This window comes from Zonotrichia leucophrys, chromosome 6 (genome assembly GCF_028769735.1).
Source record: "Zonotrichia leucophrys gambelii isolate GWCS_2022_RI chromosome 6, RI_Zleu_2.0, whole genome shotgun sequence".
Classification (NCBI taxonomy): domain Eukaryota; kingdom Metazoa; phylum Chordata; class Aves; order Passeriformes; family Passerellidae; genus Zonotrichia; species Zonotrichia leucophrys.
The window spans coordinates 10,183,809-10,204,200 of NC_088176.1; the positions used below are offsets into that span (position 1 = coordinate 10,183,809).

At 45.5% G+C, this 20,392-nt stretch overlaps 1 protein-coding gene across 6 annotated transcripts in view; it reads right to left on the bottom strand.

Annotated features, from left to right (window-relative positions):
• The window catches only part of ADD3 (adducin 3), a 92,108-nt gene extending 85,600 nt beyond the window's left edge, over positions 1 to 6,508 (bottom strand). For 2 of the 6 annotated variants that reach the window (XM_064716435.1, XM_064716429.1), the window contains exon 1: positions 6,144 to 6,278. The gene's annotated coding sequence lies outside the window, so the exon portion shown is untranslated. Of the gene's footprint in view, positions 1 to 5,165; positions 5,189 to 5,354; positions 5,378 to 6,143; positions 6,279 to 6,488 lie in introns of those variants that run through there. The other 4 variants (XM_064716431.1, XM_064716434.1, XM_064716432.1 and 1 more) reach the window with 4 other exon arrangements.
• Between the last annotated feature and the right edge of the window lie 13,884 nt (positions 6,509 to 20,392).

A 20,392-nucleotide genomic window follows, 5' to 3' on the forward strand; every position in this document is an offset into this window, starting at 1 on the left:
GGAAAAAAATTAACACATACCCACAAATGCTTTTACAACCTCAGTAACTTTAGGAATAAGAAAGTTACAAAGACTTTGGCCTGAAAAGACACAGTTTGCTCTAGGGGGGAAAAGCTTCTCTTTAGTGGGTGAATTAAAGACCATGAACATCTTTGCCTTCTGCCCTGATGGCTGGGTCCAAAACCATTTGGGTTACCAGAAGCATTTTGCCTTTGCCTATATGTTTAGGCATATTTAGGCATTTAAAGACAGTTGCAACTGAAAGCCAGAAATTGTACAGGTGAACTGTGAGCACTACGAGGACAATTATCCCCTAACCAGGTATTTAGTGCAAAGCTTCATCTGCAATCAAGATCTGAAACAGGATGATGAGCTTGTTGTGGGTACTATCACAATTTAAGCACAGTAACAGAAATATATATTGAACTAGTATTAATTTATTATTACAGTAATGCTGTATCAGGAGAGCTACACAGGCAAATGTAGCATAGGCATGCCAGGTATTATATTCATACACAAGTTCTTACACCCTAAATCTCAGTACCTTCAAAGAACTGTAGTCAATACAGCTGAAAATAATAACTTGAGAAAACTTGATCTGACCTTCCACAGGGCACACCTTCAAATGCTGTATAAAGTCTGTATGTTCCAAGAAAAAAAAATTTAGGTTAGATTTTGGTGGTTTAGGACACACAGCAAATATGGTATGCTGCCTGGTGTGTAGCAATAGTTTAAATAATATTAAAAGGCAGCTTGCTTAAATTGTGTTTTACCCCTGTTTTAGCATTGACCAGGAGCCTAGAGAAATTGTTATGCAATTCATTAACACTCCTAAAAATGGTTGTGTATCTGAGTCAGGAAAAAACAGAGGTACTTGTGAGGTCAGTACTTTCAAGTTATTGTATTCAGTTCTAGACAGAGCTGGATGCACTACCTAGTATTGTCCACTGTTTCCGTCCCAAAATTCTATTTTCAATTTCACCTAATTTTTCACGTTAGGCTGAAGGTTGCCTCTGCTAAGTGTCTGCTAGATCTGAAGCATCTGAGCCAAAACACTTCTCTCTTTCTGACATCAGGGCTCCTAAGTGTACTTTCCAATGCTGTAATTTAATTTTTAAATTGAGGATATTTTCTTTGGAAAGCACTACCCAGCTTTCAAATACTTGACTTTGTGGCCTTTAGTGATGCTCTCTATAAATACAGAGGTTTTTTGTATATACATCCATAAAGACTAAAACATCATATGGGTTGTTAAGACAGTACTGGGATACTGGATTATATGAAATGACTTACATTAATACCAGCAATCTCTTTGAATCCAGCCAATTTATAATTTACATTGCTCTAGAAACTATTTATTTTAATCACACAGACAACCTCAGCACCAAACTAACTGCTCCCACAGAATTCTGCCAAGACTTCTAGAGCTGTCCAAAATAAAAAAAAAAAAAAAAAAAAAAAGCTGGTCTACATTTGTAGGGGGGAATATAATATATATTTATAATTAGATTTTTCCTTCCTTGTTTTGATTGCATTGAATAGTTAAGTGAGCTTTACCCATCAAGTAAGCTTTCCCATTTTGCACTCTGTTTACCACAGGGGTATGCAGGTATCCTTCCATTTACTGTGCATTTGCATCAGAATATGCAGGTCCACCTGGCCTCTGACCTAGGCTGTGTTTAGTGTAATAGCAATGGATAATATGCACAGGGATACGAGGAAAAAAAAAAGTCACACAGAAGCAAAACAACGAAACTCCCGTATCATTTAACACTTGAATATATGCATTTAAAAAAAAAAAAAAGTGTGAGATCAGATCAGTTATTACAGGTATAGATGAAGACAACCAGCAGAGATTTCCAAAGCAATTCAGTGAACCCTCTCTGGCCAACAGAGCAGAGCCCAGCTCCGGGCTGAAGCGCTGCAGGAACACCAGGTACTGTTCGGGGCAGCAATGGCACAGCAGCGTGCTGCTGTCAGCTCCGGGCTGCTCAGGGCTGCCACGTACTTCAGCTGCAGAATAACTTCAGGAGATTCCAGCTGCACAGGGGAGAAGGGATTTACCAGCTGTCAGCTGCTGTGGGTCAAGAAAACACAACATGAGATGCTACAAAGCAAGCCCCAGCTCTCGCACCAGCCTGTGATTTACGGATTTCACCTCAGCCTGCTGACTCACATGAAGCTGCCTCCTGCTTTGATGTCACTTGGATTTTAACACGCCAGACAATACAAGGCAAGAAAAGAGTTTCTTCCTAGCCAAGACCACAACAGTTTAACAGACGAGAACAATGAATGAGGCTATTAGAATATTTCCCTAATTAGCACTTTGTAACAGCCGATTGCATCCTTGTCGAGCGGAATTGACATTACCACCATAAGACACAAACGATGTTTAATATGCTCCCAGAGTCCTAAATAAACAGATTCCTACATCACATTCACCAGGCTGTAAAGATCCAGGGGGCAATAAAACACCTGGAGCCATCACCCTCCCACTGAGGTGTGATGCACTCAAGCCTTCTCCCACTATTCAACTTCTCAATGAATCTGTAGAAAATGTCAAGTTTTTAGTAGCCAACATTTTCCAGTTTACTCTGCAGTTTTGAACTGCCACCCCTCTGCCACCAGCCCAGATTAAGAGCATGCCATAACTGAACATACTTTCTTATCTAACCAATTAAAATTTGTTTCTCTTAATTAATAATCTGGATCACAAATTATCTGCAAAAAAGCCATATACTTCCTAGGATACCTTTAAATTAAATACCTCAAAATCCCATCTGTGATGATGTACAATGATATGTGTTATCTTGAATACAGAAAAGAAACAAAAGTGTTTTCCCACATGTCAAGTGACTCAGAGTTAGTATAGAAGCAGAGTAGACTCTGTGGGCAAACAGAACTAATATTAACACACAATGAGTAAGTTACTGCTTGTTCCCTAAGGGTCAAGTAGTTTTTATTCATCATCATCTGCCAAAAAACACTGCACAAAAGACAACTAACCCCCAAGAATCCAAGCAGAAGCCACACCACCATCTCTCATATGGCAACAGGCATTTCAAAACATAGCTTGAAGAAAAGCCTGTGATGTAAGGGGAAGCAATGCCATGAAAAAATATAGATTGCATTCTTCTAAGTCAATACCAAAACAATGACCAACTCGGTTTCTGAAGCAGCAGCACTATGAAAATGCAAAATTGATTTACAAGGGAAATACTAGCCAGAGGTTACTATGGCTGCTAAAGTTACAGGACATTTTTTAAAGAAACTAGAATTCATATCCAGTTTAAAAAGCGCTAGCAAAAAGGCAATTTTATGCACCATTTTAAAGTGAAACAAGTTATCCCCCTAAATTAAAATTGGTTTTTTTAAGCATTATCATTCCAGCACCATCCACAGCACAGCAAGGACAGCACTGCAGTTTTAACTGGCAATGATGATTTTAACAAGGGAAAAACCAGCAGCATTTTGCCTTCTTTCAGTTCCGTTCTTGATCCGTAAAACATTCCCTTACAAAAGGAAACAAACTAATGCCGGCCGTTCTTAAAACAGTTTTCATTTGTCGCCTCTTACATGTTAATTTCTCACGATTTTCACTCTTACATGTTAATTTCTCATGATTTTCACAGCAAATAGTCTTATGCCAGGTCATTTGGCCTCTAGCAAGTGGAGCTGAACAAAAGCAGGCGGCCCCTGCGTGCAATGTCACCTCTAACATCACATGCAACAGGGACCGTTCCAGCACAGCTCCACCGAGCCCAGCTGGGCTCAGCCAGCCCTGTCCCAGCCCATTTCATAAGCAGGCACTGTAAGGGCTGCAGTACACCTTGCTGGCCAAGGCAGTGAAACTGCCCCGTGCCCCCAGATCGCTCCAGCCCAACCTCCCTGCAAGCACTGCAAAGCCTGCGGGGTCAGAGGCACCCCTGGACCTTCTCTTGGGGTTACATGATTGTGGGGTACATGGCAGCTTGCATGCACCACCCTAAAATCACCTTTCCCTGAAATAATGTCAGCTGCCACAATCCTCAGGAAAGAGTCAAGGATAATGACTGATTTAACCAAGAGACCATTAAATCCCCAGATATCCTAAAGCATAGCAGCACTCCATCTATTGGTCAGGATTTAAGGACGTGCTTCATCATCATCATCGTCGTGCACTAACCTCTATCATTAAACACTCAGCCCCTAAGCAGCCCACCCCCTCCTGCCTGGGACTTCATATTCTTCCAGCAAAAATTAAACTCAAGTAATAATATCTTCTGAGAAATAATGCAACTAACACTAAAAGTATTAACATGACAACATCTAAACTTAAAACTGGTATACTCTATTAGTTACACAACTATCATTTTGTTTCATTGAGAAATGCACACGCTTCTTACTCAAATCAGCATTGAGGAGCTTGTCTGATAACAGCCCAAGAGCTCAGGCTGTCCCCTGGGCTGACACTTTCTTTCCCTGCAAGGACTGGATGCCACCAAGGAGGTTTGTACAATTTGTTCACACAGTTTCCAGCCAGCAAGGCCACTGGAGTGACCGGGTGTGCAGCCCTGAGAACTCCCTGGTACACGGCAAACCCTGGCAGGGAGGCAAAAGGGAGTTTTTCACAGCAGAACTGCTGTCAAAGCAGACACAGGCAGAACCTGCCCCGTCTTGCACCACTCCCCCCAAAAGCCACCACCATCCCCTCCCAGCAGATCACACACAACCGTGCCTCTGCCACACCTGTGCTTCACTCCAGTCATCAGCAACTGGACCAGAAGGTAAGCGAGACAGCTGCCCCAGGCACACCGAAGCGCTCTTTGAAAGGCTGAGGTTACATTTGTCAGCTTCATTCCTCTGGTACCAAAGCTCATTTAAGCAGCAACTTCTCCCACACAATTCAGCAATTCTATACATTCATGCTTTTATAACCCTTGGCCATTCATTTTTTGGCCCAGATATTCATTGCCATTGATTTTATCTGTTTGTTTTTTTTTAAACTAAACTCCTCCACATAGTGGAACTACACAGATGAGGCATGCCTACACATTTTCCCTCCACTTGGTATCACATCACTACCCTCCAGACACGAGTCCAGGACATGTGAATGAAAACCAGCAGATTCAGGCTCAACCTGCCTGTAACATAATGATGCTGAGACAGAAACAGAGGCAACCCACCTCCACGACTGTGCTGCTGCTTTAGAGGCATGCTCTGCCCTCCTGACAGAGCCACTCCAAGGCTTCCCTGCCAAAATCCCATCGTTCAGCCATGCAGACACTGCCTGCCCTGAAGTCTGCAGTGAACACTGACTGAGAACTCCGCTCTGAATTCTTAAATAAGCTTTTCAATGAGAGACGAAAACTGACCAACAGCGAGGGACGAACTCCCAAAAGGCCATGGTAAATCCTCCTTTCTGGAGCCTAAAGTTCAAGGCAGCAATCTTGAATTTCCTGCACCCTAAGAGAGGCACAGGATGGAGATAATTCCAAGCTGGGAGCAGGGCAAGGGGCTGGGTGGCCAGGGCGAGCCCGCAGCAGCGAGCGGCGCGGGCTGATGCCGGTCACGCCGGTGGCTCCGCGCTGCCGTGACCGGAATGCCGGAGCCCGCACCGGGCAGCGCAGCCCCGGGCTCCCCGCACCGCGACCCGCGGCCAAGGTGGAGCTGCGCGCCACTACAAAAACCCCAAATCATGTGGATTTTAAGAAGTTTTCCGGGAGGCGTAGAGAGCGCGGAGCCTTGCGGTGGAGCAAGGACAGCCCGCGGTTACAACGCTCACTCCCAAGGTTTTATTTGATTAGCGGAGTTTCGGAGCGGAGGCGCATTATTTAAAGCCCCGTCCTCCTCCTCAGCCCAGCGCCGAGGCAGAGCGGCAGCACTGCAGCATCTCCCCGGGCGGAGAGCTGGCGCAGCCCCGCGGGCGAGCTCCCCTCGGCCCCGCCGTGCCCCCGCACCGCCCCATCCCGCCGCCGGCCGCGGCCCCGCGCTCCCCCCGCAGCCCCGGGGCGGCCGCGGCAGCGCGGGGAGCGCTCGGGGCCTCCGGCCGCCGCCGCCCCCCTTCCCCGAGCGCGGCTCCGGGCCGGCCCCGGCCCCGCGCTGGGCGGGAAGGGAGATCCGCGCCGCCCCCGCGCCGGTGCCCGCAGCCCGGGCAGCGTTACCTCAGCGGGCCCGCGCCTTTGTGCTGCAGTCCATCCCCGCGCCCGGCGGCGGGAGCGCCAGCACCACCGGCGGCGGGCGGGGAAAGGGGCGGCGCACTATGTGGCAGGAAGGGACACCTGGGCTCCTCCTCCCGCGCCCGCCCGCCCGCCGAGGATCACTATCTGGCAGCTCGCGGGGGCTCGCCCGCCGCCCTTCCCCGGCCGCCCCTCGGCCAAGTTGGAATCTCGGCCGCCTTCCCTCGCCCTTCCACGGCTTCCAGCCTGGCCGAGGGGCGGCGGCACCGCCAGCGTCCTCCGCCCCGGCTGCCCTCCATTGTTGCGGCCCGCCCCGCGCCCCGGCCGTACCTGCAGTGCGGGGCTGAGCATCGGTCCCGAGGGGCCGGAGAGCGGCTCCGGGGGCTGGGGCACACGGGGAGGTGTGTGCGGGAAAAATGAATAAAGAGCCCACGCCCCCTGAACAAACAACAACAACAAAACCCTGGGCTGAAAGTGAAATTGTGAGAAATTCAAACAGTTGTTGGGGCTGAAAGGCGGCAGACGGCTTCTCCAGATGGCTCGTGCTGCTCAGGAGAAAGCTCTTTTGCCGAGAGCAACCCTGGCTAAAAAAAGCTGTACAAAATCTAAAGTCATATTGGCAAACACTGTCCTTTCTTTCGCCTTTTTTTTTTTTTTTACTCCCTGTTTTTTGTTTTCTTGGCTTTCTGTAGTTGTTCCGCTTTGCGGCTGAAATCATCCCTGTTCTTGGTTCCCCACCCAAAGTTACTTGGTTTCTCGGTTTACAGGGCTGGTTTTGTTGCATTTGAGCGGCTCTGATCAGACGTTTGAAGTCACGGAAGCACTGGGTAATAGTTCTCCTTTTTATGCAAAAAACAAAACAGAACAAACAAAAAAAATCCCTCTGTATTTTAATTATGTTTTAATTTATTTCTAAGACACAGAAGTCCTCAAGTTCAACAAGTCCCCATGATCCAGGCTAGGAGTGAGTTACAAGCACAATAAAGTAGAAACTTTGTAAAATATGCTTAAAAGTCTTGGAAGGTCTCTTTGAAATCAGCACTGCTGTTTTCAGGTGCAAAATTACACATTAACTAACTCCATGTAGGTTCGGAGGATGAAACCTTTTAATTCTGGGTCCTGCTCGTTTTTAAAGAGCCCCTGGAGGACTGTGGTGATGGGGAAAGCAGCAGGGCTGGATGGAGACCCTGTGTGCCAGGACCCTCTTCTGATGGAGTCCCGGAGAGGCTCCAGCCCGGCCGGCTGCTGCCACCACATCAGTGTAGGAGCTCCAGGACCATCGCTGCAAAGTCAGCAAGGGCCCTTGGGAGCTAGAGAGGTCCTTGGAGGAAAAAATGCCTGAGGCACCAAACTGTCCAGCCATGGGGTGTCTGATTTGAATGCAGAGAGGGTGCAGAACACGTTTTAACTTTGCAAATGTGTGCCCAGCACTGAGATGGCTCCACCTGGCTGCTCCAGCACCACGGGAACAGCCACTAATAAGGGGATGAGGTGGCACAGCATCTGTTATTTAATACAGGACTTTTAATACTGGTGGCTGTTGAAAATTAAAACTTACCTTGGGCACAGGAAGAATATGTAACTACATGTGGAGTGTGCTGTGAAGGCTAGAGCAATTGGCTTTCTCCAATTTGCCTCTTAATTCAGTTTAACACTCATGGAATTTGTAGGGCTGTTCCATCCATGTTCATCCCCTCATTTTTATTTCCTTTTGGAAAAAATTTACAGCTGTATCGTGTTTTAATAAACCTTGAATCCGAAGAGGCCAATAAATTACAAACTTTAGGTGTGGTTTTGAAATTAGTGGATTGGGATTTGCCTTGAATTCTGAGCTCTGGCCCAGACAACTGCTTAGCTAGAGAAGGTGCAGGCACATGAGTGATTGAATAGGAACTGGCCACACACAAATTTCAGCTGGAAACCAGAAGAGAGTTGTTAACCATTAGAGCAATCAAATACTGTCTTTTCCAAGGGGGGTATTTGGAATGGAAATCTCACTGCTTTTAAGTTGTAGTTTATTAAAGTCATTATGCAATGCATTGTCTGCAGCAGCAGGGGACAGACTTGATGTCTCAGGTGTGCTAAGGTGCTGTATGACATTGATCACACACCCTGATATTTGAATTTCAGAGGCAGCAGTTGCTTATCCCAGCAGGTTTATTGTAGGGTGAGTTTTCTTCTCCTGGGCATGTAGATGAGTTCTACTTTAGTCTCGGAAGGATTATGAAGCTGACATTTACTGATGATTCAGGCTATAAATGGATTACAAGCATGATCAAGGAGAAACTCTCCTGCATGGAAGAGACTTCTCCCATTAGTTCTGGAGCTTTTGCTCCCTCCTTCAAAAGAGCTGCCAGATGCTTCTAGAGACTCAGTGGTGAGGACTCTCTAGTTAGTCAGTGGTGTGGACTCTCTAACTCTCTAGTTAGACAGATCTCAGTGCTGCAGCTCCTGCAGGTGATGCAGCAAATGGACACCTTTGCCTGTGCATCCATCCTGCTGTGGGGTGGGACAGGTCACATCCAGAGCAAGGACGACAGATGACTGAGCAGACAGGACTGTTCTTTTGGGGTTGGACTGTATCTTAGCATTAAATCCCCCCCTTAACAAGTGAAACCAAACACACAACAAGCTGCAGCAACAATTTTTGGAGATGATCCCTCAGACATACACCTGCCTTTGTTACCCTCTCTGGACCTCACACTGTTTCTCTCTGTTGGCCATGTCAAGGAAACCCTCTCTGTTTCTGTACATTTCTTGCTAAATACATTGAAAAAAATCCACACAAGAAGTAGTGTTTCCTTTTTGGGAACCCAGTGTGGCAGAAATGCTTTGCCACTCTTTGCCACTTTACATGCTAGGGCAGCCTTTTCACCTTCCCTAAAGCCACGTGTCTCATCAGTGGACCTAGCTGAGCTACTCATTAGAAACTTGGCCAAACCACAAACATTTGTTTCCTTGCTCTATGCCAAACTCAGAGAAAGGACAAGGGAGTGGCACGGAGCTCATGTTAATGAGTCCTTCATTCCCCACAGAGAGATAATCAGAGCACTGCTCAGAGATTCATCAACTTTTTTTTATTAGCACTTTAATGACCTACATGTTTGGGGCTTTTTTGAGAAGTTACTTCAGCTAAGAGCTGGATAATTCCTCATGCAGCTGTGGTTTAGGAAGCAGCTCAGGGGACACACATGCCAAATTACTTTAGCTCTAGTTAAAAAAAAAATAAATATACCACAAAGTTTCCTGGGTGACTCCCTTTTCAATCAAGGGCATTATGTCCTCAATCCATCTCTTCTGGGTCACGTGTGGGGGTTGGTTTCTTTTTCAGCCTTTGCAGCTCCGTGAGCTGTACACAGAATGCCAAACACTGGTGGTACTGCATGTTCCCCGCAGACAAAGGGCTGTACAGCTCCCTGACCCTGCTCACTGGGGAGGGAGGCTCCCTTGGGAGCAGCTAAAGCATTTCCTGGGACCAGCACAGATCCCACACAGCCCAGCAGGCTGCCTGAGGAACAGAGCTGCAGAATGTTGGGAGCTGGAGCCTTTTCCATGTTGCTGCAGGGTGAGCCTGCAACCAAGGGATTCTGCAGTGTCTGCTGAGGAGTCTCTGGCCCTGCACACATGGTGGGAACTCACTGCAACCATCAACACTTTACAGCGAAGGCCAATGGCAACAAACAGCTCTCATGGGCTTGGCAGAGGCTGCTCAGAAATTATCCAAAGTTTGGTATTTGCAGCTTTCCCCATTTGAGGAACTGCTTATGGTGGCAGCTGCTCAGGAGTCCCTTTGGTTTAAAAGTGAAGAGCTGCTGGCCTTTTGCTATCACTCAGGAAGGCCATCGGATGGAAAATGCTGTAAAATCTCTTCCCATGCTTCCCCTGCTCCCCAGTGACCAGATTTCCTTCTGGTCTTCTGGAGAGAGCTGTGAGAATATATACATTAAAGACAGGGATGCAGTCAGATACTGCAGGATAACCAGGGTTATGAGAGTGTTATAAAGGGATAGGATTTACTTTTTCCTGAATCAAGCCCCAAGTGTTTCCTGTCAGACCTCGGTACAATGGGATACAAATGCACAGTCCATTACGTTCACATTTCCTCCAAACTGCTGTCTCTTTCCTTGAACACAGAGTACAGGAAAGGATGCTTTCTGCCCCCACTCATGTCTCTCAACTGACTTTATGTCATTTGAAAAGGGAATTGAGACATTTAGCATGCACTGTCTTCAGTAGGTTGCCTCCCCTCTAATGTCTTTTGCCTTAGGATGAGAGAGGTTGTAAACATGGAGGAATGCCTTTGATATCAGAGAGCTTCACTGGAGTAACATCAGCATGAATGAATGCAAAATTAGGTCCATGGGGAATAAAATGCTAAGGCTGGGGAGAAAAAAAGTCAAGATTCACAGCACTAGTCCAGAAGAATAGTAGCTCATACCATGTAAGAACCCCATAGTTCTCATTTCCTCCTTATCCCTTCAGGACAGGAAAGAACATCCTGCTCTTCTAATATGAACAAAATAAAAGTTATTTTTGGAAGGAGAAACTCATGTTCGGAGCACATTTTTAAAAAGACATCGCTAATCTGTGATTCTGATGAGGCATTTGGAGCACAGCACATTTCTTTGCATCACTAAACCCTCATTTATTGGCTCAGCACCATCTACACCCAGGCAAAAGGTTTGTGTTGGTTGAACAACAAGGTGGGGATTCTTTGTCAGCTCATGAATGGTGCCTGGAACCTCAAGTGCCATCTCTGACATGGGTGTGCTGTCACCAGACACACACCAGCTGGGAGAGAGGAGTGTGCAAGTGTGGGAGCCCAAGGTCATGGCACACTGATAGATGTGCTTGTTGACTCAGTAAGTCTGAAAAAAGTTCTCTGCAACTACCCTGGAGCTCCACTTTCTTCTTCATTACCCCAAGACAAATTGAATATAGGACAGAGTCCCCCATCCTCAGTGTTGAGGTATCTTGGCATGCTGTGCTTTTTGTGTTATCTCAGAGCCCACAAAGGAGCATGTGGTGTAAATTCCTGGACAAATGTTTCGAAGTTTAGAGCATCAAGTCAAATTCAGAGCTGTTTGGGCCAACTGTTGCTTTTCATATTTGATGGATCACTTGAAAGGACAGCAAGGCAATGAAGTCAGCCTCAGATTTGTTAATATGCTTAAACAATATTAATCCATGAATAATGTTTTATTTTGGATTTTGATAAGTAACTGTCACTCCCAAAGCTCCTTAGGAGGCCAGTAAGATAAAAGAATGTGTATTAGTGCAGTATCTAACAACGAGGACAAACAAATTGTGGAGGAGTTAATAATTTACCCATTCAAGATTAGCAAACAGCTAATGTACTATAAAAAGAGTTCCACTTTCCCTTTAAAAACCATTCATAAAGCATAAGATTTTAGCTCCTCTCAGTGTCAAGGGCCCCAAATACCTAAGCAGACTCTTGGGAATGACCTCATCTGTAGTTTCTGAGTGTATTCCCAGGGATGTGTAATGCTAGGAATGGCTGGATCGAAAGCTGGGGGCAGGAGCTCGCTGCCCCAGCACAGCAGGGCTCCCCAAATTGCAGCACAGGCCAGCAGTGCCCACAGAGAGCTCCTGGCACCAGCCTGCAGCTGCCAGAGGGAGCTCAGGGCAGTGTCCTTCTGTCACTGCAGCCATGGAGCAGGCGGAAAAAACCATCCTGAGATATTCCTATGAAGTCAGTGAATTACTCACATTCTTAAAGCACTGATTTCCCTGGTGGGACAAGCTGTGTTCAGTGGTTTTCATAGAAAGGATGTGAGATTGCTGCTGCTGACTGTCTCCATTTGTTCTCAGACAGGAAGTGGAGAAGGGCAGTGGGACCAGCGCTCAGGTCTGTGCAAACAGACACTGGAAACTCAAAACAAATCAGTCACAGAAGAATGTGGATAGAGAGAAAAGAGAAAAACCTTTGCTTCTCTTTGCCCAGCAAATCCTGGTAATTCTTCAAAATGTGTACTAACCAGTTCCAAGTCTGTCTCTTACCCTGTGATGATTTACCCTAAATTGCAAAGTCTGTGGTTTTAACAGGGATATCTGAACTCTCTGGGACTCCACAGGGGAAAGATAAATGAATTTACAGAACAGACTTCAGTGTCACAGCTGAGGGAGATAAGGAAACTGTGGACAAGTAAAAGCACAAATTCCCTTTAAGAAGAATGTGTAATTCTACATAGCATCACTTACATACCAGAAAATAATACACAGATCCACTATCTAATTAGAGTTCTGAATGTGTGTGTTATACAGCAGATGAAGCAGCTCAAACTACTGTGCAAGAAAACAGACCTTGGATTGTCTAAAGATAAATGGTGAAAAACTATCAAACATCCAGAGTTTCCTAGACCTCACCAGAGTGAGAGGTACATCAGTACAAATTGTCTCTGGCCTCCTGGAGCTCTGCAAATCATCAAAAAGGACATTAATGTCATTAGCAAAACCAACAAACGTGCCTGTACTTATTACTTGTTTGTAATAAGATTTGGCTAGTGTATAATTAGCAGGCTGCAGAAGTCTTTTACGACCTCTGAGAACAGTCTCTGCCATGCTGAGGCTCACCAGAAAATTCCCATTCCTTCCATGTAGTTGCACCTTCCCCATTGGTTTCTACCCCATCAGATAGACCGACATAAGTATATCCAATATGTCATATGAATCCATGTGAAATATATGTATATATATGCATATACTTATATATGTATTTCATATGGATTCATATGACAAGTTGCATATATATATATATATATATAAATATATGTATGTATGTATATATACACACACACATACATCATTAGTTTGGTTTGATTATTTATTCTACAAGGATAATCTTTGACCAGGAAGAAGGCTTGTTCCCCAAGAGGCAATAACACTGTCTTGCCAAGCAGGACAGTGAGTTATCTTGTGTGTTTGTGGTAGGGAGACACAAGATTACCCATTAGTTGGACTGAACACATCTCACTGTGTGTGGTTGATCAAGCTGGTTCTCTGCCCTTCTGCTGGGATGTTTTATTCTCAGGGCATAAGCATGGCTGTACGAGTTCTTTAAACATGTGCCTAACTAGGGCAAGGGAGGCTGGAATGGGACAGTCACTGAATAGCTGCTAAATTGGGGCCCTGATTTGGATCCCAGTGCCAGATGGGTGCCAGAAAATGTCACTGAACAAGACAGCAATTCATGCCACCACTCTACAGAAAGCTGGGGGAACGTTTTTCTTTGGTTTAGGCTTGTATGATGCTGGATTGGAAAATGGCACACAAGTGTTCATCTGACACTGAAGCAGATGAGAACAGTGGTGTTGGAGTTGGCCCTCTGTCAAGCTGAACTGCAGCTACAGATCAGGCATCCTGCCTGGCTTTCAGATAGGAAACCAGCTCCAGACCTCGCAGCTCTGCTGCGCTTTTCTACAACGGGGGGCTTTTCAAAGCTGCTGAACCTATACATGAGAACCGGCTGTTTCACTTCCTTTTCCAACACCAGAGGTGTAAAGAGGCCAGCACAGAGCCAAGAAATGGGGCCCTGAGTCAGCTGGGATTTTCTGAGCATCTGACTGATAGCTACCCTTCCTCAGATGGAACACTCCAGCTGCTGGAGCTGGCTGCTGCTGCTAGGGGCCAGCTCTCAGGCTCCTTTAAAGTCCTCTGGGCTGTGCTCTGAAGCTCAGCTCAATGATACAAGTGCTTTGGGAAGCTGGCATGGAGGGACCAGTTTTGTGATACTCCTTCTGTCCCTTGCACCAGTGTTGTGCCCCCCACACTTTAGGAAAACTGCTCTTGGATTGCAAAATGTGTAACTCAGATGTTGCCTCTCTGCCTTGCAAGTGGCTGCTTGGGACAGCAATGTGCTGAGACTGTGGGAGTGATCCCTTACAATCTCATGGATGAACAATACATTCCCTTCACTTGTGATATTGTTATCAATGATTCAAAATGAGATAGCAAAAATTCTTTCCATGCTGTGTAACGAGCTTCCTAGCAGAGAGATCCAGCTGCAGATATGATACTCATGCTCTGCTGCTTTCAAGGATTATCAGTGTAATGTTGGATGCTAATGGAAAGATACACTGAGTGTTAAAAAAAACCCAAAACAACTGCTTGTAATAAAACAAGGCTGTAATTCTGTTGTTGCTACAAACTTGGTGTATAAACATGGGCAGATCGTCAGGAGAAAACATCAAATTTGAATGCCCATGTCAAAATTTTCCATGTCCTGAAGCTGGTCTTTCAAACCCCATTACAGCAGGTATGGCCATAATTCATAACCTTTCTTCTACCTGGATGATCATTTTCCCAACCCTTGACTAAAGTGTCCTGAGCCACTGATTTGTCTGACTGGATCCAACACTATGCTTCTGTTTTGAAGCCTGCTGGCAACACCAGCCAGCTTTACTTACAGAGCCCCTCTGGCTTCTGAGGAACTTTCATTTCTCTCAGAGTCAAACTGGTCATTCAAGACTAATGAACTGCTGTGAATACTCTGCTTTATCAGAGGAAATAGTTGGAGGCTGAAGTCTTGGTCCCTAACAAGTCTTTGCGAAGATATTAACGCGTCTTGCCAAGACCTAGCAATTCCCTCGCAGCCAATGCAACATTCCTCAGAGGCCATAAGGCAGGGCTGGAAAGGGGGATCATGTGGCTGGGCCCAAGCTGAATTAGCTACTCCAGAGAAACGCCCTGAGCATGTGACTTCTTTGCAGACATGGATCTAAAGTAACAAACCCACCTAATTTTGGTGAATCCATTCAAGACATCTATTCTCAAGATGTCTTATGTAAGAAAAATAAGAATAAATTTTCAAAAAAGATATTAAGAACTGTAAATACAATGCTATTGCCATAAGAAAACAAGTAGACTTGATGATTGAGGTAAAAAAAAGGAAGTGGAGAAGAGGACATTGTACAGCTATGCCTACATTTTATTTGCTTGCTCTCCTGTGAGGAAAGTATCAGAAGAAAAACAGAAAGATGCTACATGTATCCCCTGTAACTGATTATGCAAAATACTGTCCTTCTGGGAGCTGCTTACAATAAGTTAAACCTGACTTTCAGGGGATGAACAGCAGGTTTTCAATTATGGCATTTGAGACCTCTGGAATGGGGATTATGAGAAGACAGCATAAGTCAGATGGCCCTTTGGAGACGTGCTTTTTATTTAGTGACAGACGAGCCTTCACACTGGTACTCCTGCAGGCACTCAAGGTATGTACAGTAAAGGGCAGCACAAAGATCTTCAAACAGGCTCCAGGGCAGTGGAGCATGGTCTGGGCCGGGGGAGGATCGGTGCCTTGGATCCCAGGGTGTCACCATGGCCGTGCCTCTGCTCAAATGCCATGCAGCTAATGAGTTGTGGGAGCAGCCTTGGTGCCTGCTGGCTGGGTTACCTCTGTGCCACATGCTATTGCTGAGCTGTTTCTCCAGCCTGAAGGGCAGGGGGAATTTTACCAGCAGGTTCAGTGAAAACAGGCCAGCAGGCAGTGCTTTGCATCTCCTACACTAAGAATCTTTGCTTGGTTCACCACTCATTGTTCTGACAGTTGTCTCATTTATTCACTTTTTACATCAAAATCCATTCCTCTGAAGCTTATGTTTAGCCTAAAGCTTCAGCATGTGCTAATAGTATTAATCATTCTGGAAATAGCTCTGTCTGCCCTGCTATCAGTATCTATCTCGATGACACACTGTCCCAGCTCCACAGTGCCTCCCTGCTCTCTGCGGGTGGCTCTCCAGCAGGGAAGGGGCACAGGAGGCAGAAGGAGGCAGAGGGGGATGCCCTTGGGTTGTACATCAATGTTTTAGAGCTGTGCCAAGGTGCATTTAGCTGCAGTGCTTTTCAGCCCTGGCTCTTTCTGTGGGGTCTGAGCTTCCCCTGTGTGTCCCATCTGTCCTGGAGGAGGCATCACACAACACATTCAGGCTGGTAAACATGGTCCAGAAAGCTTCCGAGAAGGATCCCGTTGTCACAGGCACTAGGGGCAGATGGGACTTGCAGATAGGAGAGCCAGGTCTTGGAAGTGCTCCGGGGTCCTGCAGTTCAGCTAAATGTTGGTGCTGCTGTGTGACCAGCCCATATGGTTTTGCCTTTTTGCTAGCCTGACTTCTGTGTATGCTTCCTTTCAGAAAAAGGAAGGATATTCTGGAGGGCTTCAAAACCTTCTCATGAATATATTAAGAAGTAACACCACATGTGGAATTATCAGCAGAGAAATTAAACTGAGACTAAAAATAGAGTTTCTTTTTGCTTTCTTATTAAAATTTAAAAAAATATGCAAATGCCCAGATCGTGGACTCTCATGTTTCATTGTCTAATGGACAGTCTCCAAACAAAAACATCCTCTGGGGCAATGCCATGTTCCCTTCACAATTGCCTGAACCAGTTTTTCCCTTCTTTCTGATTGTATAATATCTCACAGCTAGCTATGGCAATTGTGGAAAAATGCCAGTAACAGTAGTAAGGGTGCAAGTAACACATTGCCAGCTTTTTTGAATATAATTTAGCTGCTGAAAACCAAATGATGGCTACAAGCATATGACCAGTCACCTGCCTGCTTCCTGGCCCACAGCTTAAGAACTTCAAAATAGTACAAAAATATTTGCCAGTTAATTAAAAACCCTGACTTTTATGAAGGTCAATAGAGATGGCTCTGCCAAGGAATGCACACACAAAAATTTCCAGCACAATTGGCAATCCACTTCCCATGTCTTAGTTTCCCATTTTAATATAATAGAAAGTACTTGCAGACCTGACTTTTCCATGATCCACAGCAGGTGCCAGAAGAACAAATTCCCACACAGGGCATTTGATCAGGTGAAGTACTACTGTACTGAAAGTTGCACATGATGGAGTAGTCATTGAATAGGAAAACATGAGGTCATTTTTAGCTATTGATAATTCATGGAAATGTAAAATATGTGGGGCATAAGTGGAAGTGGAACAGAATACTGCTATGGTAATTGTCCAAGAAATGCTTTGCTTTTATTCACAAATCAATTGACAAGTCAACAGGTTCATCTGAGATCATTGTGTATCTGAGGTACTTCTGCAGTACTTGAATTTTAGAGCCCTAGTATCCCATAGCAATGTAAAAATATTGTATGTGTAGTTGAAATTAACGTAATTACCTGACTTCTTCAGCACTGATCATTTATTTTGACTCTGTGGTCCTTGGGGTAATATTCTTCCTTCAATTCAGAGTATACTGTCAGCATTAACAGTGAATCATAGACAGGAGAGAATAATCAGCTTGCAGCTTCATCTCTTTTCCAGCTAACCTTTTGCCATGAAGCATTTTAAAAAGCTGGAAATGAACATAAAATTGAAAGTTGACTAAGCTACTTCATGGTTTTTACTACAGCAGCAACAACATTCATGCCACTAAACAAATTTACTGAGAAAATTATTTTTGCTGTCAACACTGTTGGGAAAAAGCCAAAGTTCCCATTCAAATTACAGCAGCACTGCCCAGGCCAAACAAATATAAAAAGTGAGGATTTAGTGAATTTGTTTTCACTCTCTCCAAAAATGCAGCACATTTCTTGCATCACAAGCTAAGACATCCTGTTCAGCCACATTGTTTTTTAATCAAATGCTTTCCTTTACCTATTGCTTGACATTAACCCATTGCTCCTCCTCTGGATGCTCTCCTCCATATCTTTCTGCTGCTGTGCTTTTTAATTTAACATCAATTTTAAAAGTTCCCTTTTAATCAGCCCGGGCCTGCTGGCATGAGCTGTCAGCAGTATTCATTTCTCTAGGCTCTTGCCTTGTGTTGCATTGCCTTGGCAACAAGATTTAGCAGCAAGGCAACAGTCTTGAACTTGTCAGAGTCTGTTGCAACGCGCCGAGCATGTATTACTCTCCAGCACCTCCGGTTGCTATAACAACTCCTAACAATAAAACTCATCTCCTGGCTTTTAAATACAGGAACTTCTACAGTCTGTTTCCTGGCAGGGCTGCAGCAATATTATGTGATTCCTGGCTGTGCTTGTTTTGCCTTCTCCTTCCTTTGTGCTCATGATAGCAGCCTGCAGGAGCTCGGCATGGGCAGCACAGCCCGTGTTGGTGACCATGGGCACTGCCAGGGCTGGGAGAGGGGAGAAAAATGACAATGGATCCCAGGGACAGTGCTCCAGACTGGTGATGCTCAGCACCTGCCTGAATCAGGCCTTTGGCTGTGGTGTTTTGGATTTTTTCCCCTGTTCCAGCAAAATACACCTTGTGGTAACAGCATCCTGGGGAGGAGACTGCAGCCAGCAGAGAGGCACTTTTGGTCTCTACCAGCACAAAGTGTTTTCTCCCGTCCTTGCAAATGTTCAGCTGGCAGTGCTGATGACAGTATAGGAGCAGTGTAGTGTGGAAAGTTGGGCAAGGGACCAATGACTGTCATAAGATCATATAATATCTCAAGCTGGACGAGACCCATGAAGATCACTGAGTCCGATTCCCTGCTCCTCACAGTATTGCCTACAGATAAGCCCTATGACTGAGAGCATCCTCTAAAGCATTTAACACCTTGAATTCTAGCAGAGTTGGTTTCAGAGATCAACACCCTCTCAGTAAAGAACTTTTTCCTAATGGCCAGTCTGAACTTCCCCTGGCACAGCTTCATTCCTGTCCCATTGCTGGTCACCCAAGAGAGATCAGCACCTGCCCATCTCCTGCCTGCTGTGAGGAAGCTGTAGCCTGCTATGAAGACACCCTTCAGTCTCCTGCAAGTCTCCTGCAAATTAAGTCTGAATGACTGGTGCTAGGTATTTAAAAAAAAACCTTTTAGCAGAGACAAGACTGTTAGTGCCAGAGGAGCCCTTTATGAGGCACATTTTCAGTCAATGAAAATGCAGGATGAGGATGCAAATTGAGCCAGTGCAGAGTCACAAACCATGGAAATTTCTCAGCAGCTCGCCCAGTGCCCTGTCACATCTCCTTCCTGTGGCTTCATTCATGAGGACAGAGCAAAGCACTCATCCTTTTCCTGTATGTCACATCCATGAGTATCTCGTGCAGACTCAACACCATTCTCACTTTTCCATAACATTGCTCATATTTCTTCCAAGGGACAGAATCCATAACCCGTGACGTGAACAATGGGAAGGCTTATACAAGAATAACTCAGGATACAGCTCATTTCAAGCGTGGTGAGGGATGCAAACAGGAACAGAAAAGAAGCAGCAGATTTTTCCTCCTTTATGAGTGAAACTCAGGTTCTGCAGCCAGGAAGCACTGCCTGTGATACAGCAATTGGTGGGATGTGGGAGGAGGCAGAGCTCTCTCTGAGCAGAGGTCTGTTTGTTTAAACAGATTTTATAATATAGAAATGGTGCTTTTCATTTTCTGCAGTTGCTGCCAGCTGAAGGACAGTGGTTGCTGGTGGCAGGAGCTGCTGGAGACCTGCTCACACTGCTTTGCACTGGCTGCCTTCCTGTGGGGCCAAAGGCTGAGATCCCTCAGGGTCCCCAAGCACACAGCACAGTCTGGACCCTCAGGTCTTTAGAAATGACCCTAAGCAGGACTCATGTGGGTAATGCTGATGATAAAAGAATCAGTGCAGGGCACAAAAGTTTCAGGCAAGGAGCATCCCTGGATATGCATGATCTTTCTACAGAGAGAAAAGTTACCTCATTTGCTTTCTTGGGCTCCTGCTTTCTCCTGAAAGTTTTGAGCAAACATTCCCTGTATGAAGTTGCTAAGAGTCAAGGCGCCAGCTTGACAAAGACACCCTGGCCCCCAGATTTCTCTGGAGTGCCTCATATTTCATGTTTCATTTGGGGAAAAAAAAAAAACAACTCAGCCCAGGTTTTATCACTCCTAATCTAGAGTTTTGGTTTAACAGACAAAACCAACTAATTAAATATAATGAGCCTTTATTTTAAGGAAAACAGCTAATTTGAAAAGACCAGTTCTGCAGTTAGATCTCAGGACAGCAGTGTCTAAAGAATTGAAATGTCCTAGGTGGGGTCTCAGATGTCCCAAACCTCTCACAGAAATCAGCTATGGATCAACTTTGGCATGAGAGTTAAGGAACAGGGCCAGACCCCAAAGTAAAGCAGCTAAGCCTCAGTTGGGTGTAATGTGCAGGGCATGTGCCAGCAGCCAGGTTTGTGCCCAGGTGCTGACCACAGCCTGGGAATGCCTCATGGCAACTGCAGGTCTGGTCCCATAAGGCCAGGCACAGAACCTGGGCTACATTTTTAAGGTTTAAATTTTCT